The sequence below is a fragment of the Chanos chanos genome, chromosome 7, assembly GCF_902362185.1.
Source record: "Chanos chanos chromosome 7, fChaCha1.1, whole genome shotgun sequence".
NCBI lineage: Eukaryota > Metazoa > Chordata > Actinopteri > Gonorynchiformes > Chanidae > Chanos > Chanos chanos.
In genome coordinates this window covers 2,441,659-2,446,658 of record NC_044501.1, presented here as the reverse complement: position 1 = coordinate 2,446,658, position 5,000 = coordinate 2,441,659, and positions in this window count along the sequence as shown.

Sequence of the window (5,000 nt, the reverse complement as noted above, 5' to 3'; positions counted from 1 at the left end):
TATATATTTTTTTTCTACCTATGGAAAAATGCTCGGAACCAGTGTTTAACTTTATGTCTGTGAAACTATTAGCCATAATTGGTACGTATAAGTAAGTGATCTTAAAGCACACTGATATTTTAATATATGTTTCAAAGCTTTTACTTTTATTTATTACACATAAGCACAAACATGAGATGTTTTATCAAGACAGGAAAAAATTATAATTCATCCATTCACTCGTTCATTATGAGATAATAAGTTATAGGAAGACTGGCAGCTTAGCCAACACAGATATAGAGTTTATTTGTATTACTTTACAGGGTGTTACCATGGTTACTGGTGTACTCTGACCAATCACAATGAGGCACTTGTCATTATATTTTATATACTTCTGTTCTCGTCCTCTTTTTTCTTTTGCTGTGTTTTATTTTTGTCCAGTTTAATGCTATTATTATTATTATTATTATCATTATTATTATTATTGTTGTTGTTTTGTTCTTTTGCTGAACGTTATCTTCCAATGGTCTTCTGAACATATGTTGGGTGTCTTTTTTTTTTTTTTTTTTGAACAAACAGAACCAAGGGTTGCTCTTTCTGTTCGTTATACTAACAACCCATGCAGATCTGAACAGCACTGTTATCATGGGAAAATACACCATGCAAAAGAAAAGAAAAGAAAAGAAAAGAAAGGAAAGGAAAGGAAAGAAAAAAGCAGACAGATTGAATACTTGTTCAGAGGACAGGATGAAGTGATGATGGGCCTTAGGCTGGGACTCAGACATGCTGAGAAAGCAGAGAGAACATAACCCTCTGATTGGTTCTGACACGACAGGTGTGACCCCCCCCCCCCCCCCAAAAGAGAGGGTCAGAGGTCTGCCCCAGCCCCCTGAGCAATGGGATGCAATCTGAAACTGAGTGACATTAAAGGAGAAATTAAAGTGGGGGTCAGTCTGAGCACCATATACCAGCCTGTAGACAAACTGGGCAAAAGGCTTTTTAAAAATAAATAAATAAATAAAAATAAAGCCCAACAGCTGCCACAAAGCCATTTTCACAGATCTGACCGCGGTGAAGCAGTACACATACAGGCGTTATCACAGATCTGACCGCAGTGAAGCAGTACCCATACAGGCGTTATCACAGATCTGACCGCGGTGAAGCAGTACACATACAGTCATTATCACAGATCTGACCGCGGTGAAGCAGTACACATACAGGCGTTATCACAGATCTGACCGCGGTGAAGCAGTACACATACAGGCGTTATCACAGATCTGACCGCGGTGAAACAGTACACATACAGGCGTTATCACAGATCTGACCGCAGTGAAGCAGTACACATACAGGCGTTATCACAGATCTGACCGCGGTGAAGCAGTACATATACAGTCATTATCACTGATCTGACCGCGGTGAAGCAGTACCCATACAGGCGTTATCACAGATCTGACCGCAGTGAAACAGTACACATACAGTCATTATCACAGATCTGACCGCGGTGAAGCAGTACACATACAGGCGTTATCACAGATCTGACCGCGGTGAAGCAGTACACATACAGGCGTTATCACAGATCTGACCGCGGTGAAGCAGTACAGATACAGGCGTTATCACAGATCTGACCGCGGTGAAGCAGTACAGATACAGGCGTTATCACAGATCTGACCGCGGTGAAACAGTACACATGCAGGCGTTATCACAGATCTGACCGCGGTGAAACAGTACACATACAGGCGTTATCACAGATCTGACCGCGGTGAAGCAGCACACATACAGGCGTTATCACAGATCTGACCGCGGTGAAGCAGTACACATACAGGCGTTATCACAGATCTGACCGCGGTGAAGCAGTACCCATACAGGCGTTATCACAGATCTGACCGCGGTGAAACAGTACACATACAGGCGTTATCACAGATCTGACCGCCGTGAAGCAGTACACATACAGACGTTATCACAGATCTGACCGCGGTGAAGCAGTACAGATACAGTCATTATCACTGATCTGACCGCGGTGAAGCAGTACCCATACAGGCGTTATCACAGATCTGACCGCGGTGAAGCAGTACAGATACAGGCGTTATCACTGATCTGACCGCGGTGAAGCAGTACCCATACAGGCGTTATCACAGATCTGACCGCGGTGAAGCAGTACACATACAGACGTTATCACAGATCTGACCGCGGTGAAGCAGTACACATACAGGTGTTATCACAGATCTGACCGCGGTGAAGCAGTACAGATACAGTCATTATCACTGATCTGACCGCGGTGAAGCAGTACGCATACAGGCGTTATCACAGATCTGACCGCGGTGAAACAGTACACATACAGGCGTTATCACAGATCTGACCGCGGTGAAGCAGTACAGATACAGGCGTTATCACAGATCTGACCGCGGTGAAGCAGTACAGATACAGGTGTTATCACAGATCTGACCGCGGTGAAGCAGTACAGATACAGTCATTATCACTGATCTGACCGCGGTGAAGCAGTACAGATACAGGCGTTATCACAGATCTGACCGCGGTGAAGCAGTACACATACAGGTGTTATCACAGATCTGACCGCGGTGAAGCAGTACAGATACAGTCATTATCACTGATCTGACCGCGGTGAAGCAGTACGCATACAGGCGTTATCACAGATCTGACCGCGGTGAAACAGTACACATACAGGCGTTATCACAGATCTGACCGCGGTGAAGCAGTACCCATACAGGCGTTATCACAGATCTGACCGCGGTGAAGCAGTACAGATACAGGCGTTATCACAGATCTGACCGCGGTGAAGCAGTACAGATACAGGTGTTATCACAGATCTGACCGCGGTGAAGCAGTACAGATACAGTCATTATCACTGATCTGACCGCGGTGAAGCAGTACAGATACAGGCGTTATCACAGATCTGACCGCGGTGAAGCAGTACACATACAGGTGTTATCACAGATCTGACCGCGGTGAAGCAGTACAGATACAGTCATTATCACTGATCTGACCGCGGTGAAGCAGTACGCATACAGGCGTTATCACAGATCTGACCGCGGTGAAACAGTACACATACAGGCGTTATCACAGATCTGACCGCGGTGAAGCAGTACCCATACAGGCGTTATCACAGATCTGACCGCGGTGAAGCAGTACAGATACAGGCGTTATCACAGATCTGACCGCGGTGAAGCAGTACGCATACAGGCGTTATCACAGATCTGACCGCGGTGAAACAGTACACATACAGGCGTTATCACAGATCTGACCGCGGTGAAGCAGTACAGATACAGTCATTATCACTGATCTGACCGCGGTGAAGCAGTACCCATACAGGCGTTATCACAGATCTGACCGCGGTGAAGCAGTACACATACAGACGTTATCACAGATCTGACCGCAGTGAAGCAGTACCCATACAGGCGTTATCACAGATCTGACCGCGGTGAAGCAGTACCCATACAGGCGTTTTCACAGATCTGACCGCGGTGAAGCAGTACACATACAGGTGTTATCACAGATCTGACCGCGGTGAAGCAGTACACATACAGGGTAATTCAGACAAGGAGAGACTAGTGCTTTCTATCAACAACATTCAGATGAGTTTGAAGTAAAGAGAGAGCTCTAAGTGGGATTTTTAGGGACATGGATGTTGGGCCCAGTGAAGTCATCCCAGTGAAGTGCGGTGAATTGAGTAATATCTACAAGGTGGTGGTGGAGTGTAACATAATCTAGAACATTCTATGGTTAGTATTAAAAGCATGGACTTTGACTGGTTTTAGTCCTAAGTATGTTTGTACTCTTGTACGGCTGTCAGTATACCAAAGCTGATCTCTAAGGCTATCTCTGTTTACTTCTTTGTTGAATATAGTTCTATTCAGGGTTTTTCTTTTTTTAAAAAAAAATTGTTCTTTTTTTGGCCATGTCTTATTATTTTATGGTAAAAAAAATTTTTGTATGTTTTTCTAAGTTTGGAAAAATGCAACGGTTTAGCGCTATTTTTATACCTGACAATTCGGCCACTATCATCTGGCCAGCTGCACTATTTTTATGAATATCTTTCAACTGATTGTGATGTTTCTGATTCCTTTACATTTTTTTTGTTCAGGTACTTTATCAATTCGTCATGAAAAAATATGTGGTTGTGAAAAACTTGCATATTTGCAGGACTGAACACACACTGGTCAATAAAATCAGAATGATCTGGACCCCGGAGTGCCTCTAGAAGTGTGTGTGTGTGTGTGTGTTCATTACAAATTTGACATGTATTCAGATAAAAAAAAAAAGAAAACCAATCATCCCTCCATAAAGCTGTGGCTTTGAAATACACACAGAACGCGTTTCTTCATGTCTCTGCTGGTTAAAGTAAACATCAAGTAAACATTAGCCTCTGGATTTTGTTAAAAACAAACATTATCTTACTAATAATCACTCCTTTTCTACAGACACACACACACACACACACACATGCAGTGATACCTTCATTACTCCTAAGAAAGTAAAAAAAGAAAGTTATCTCTTTTCTTTTAACACATCCCTCTCTTAACACCTACCACCTCTGCCTCTCTCTCTTCCATTCCATTCCATTCCATTAGATTACATTACATTACATTAAATTACATTACATTACATTACATTACATTACATTACGTTACATTACATTAAATTACATTACATTACATTACGTTACACTACATTACATTACATCACATCACATTAGATTACATTACATTACATTACATTACGTTACGTTACATTACATTACATTACATTACTTTAAATTACATTACGTTACGTTACATTACGTTACATTACATCACATCACATTAGATTACATTACATTACATTACATTACGTTACATTACATTACATTACATTACGTTATATTACATTACATTACGTTACATTACATTAAATTACATTACATTACATTACATTACATTACGTTACACTACATTACATTACATCACATCACATTACATTACATTACATTACACTACATTACATTACATTACATTACGTTACATTAA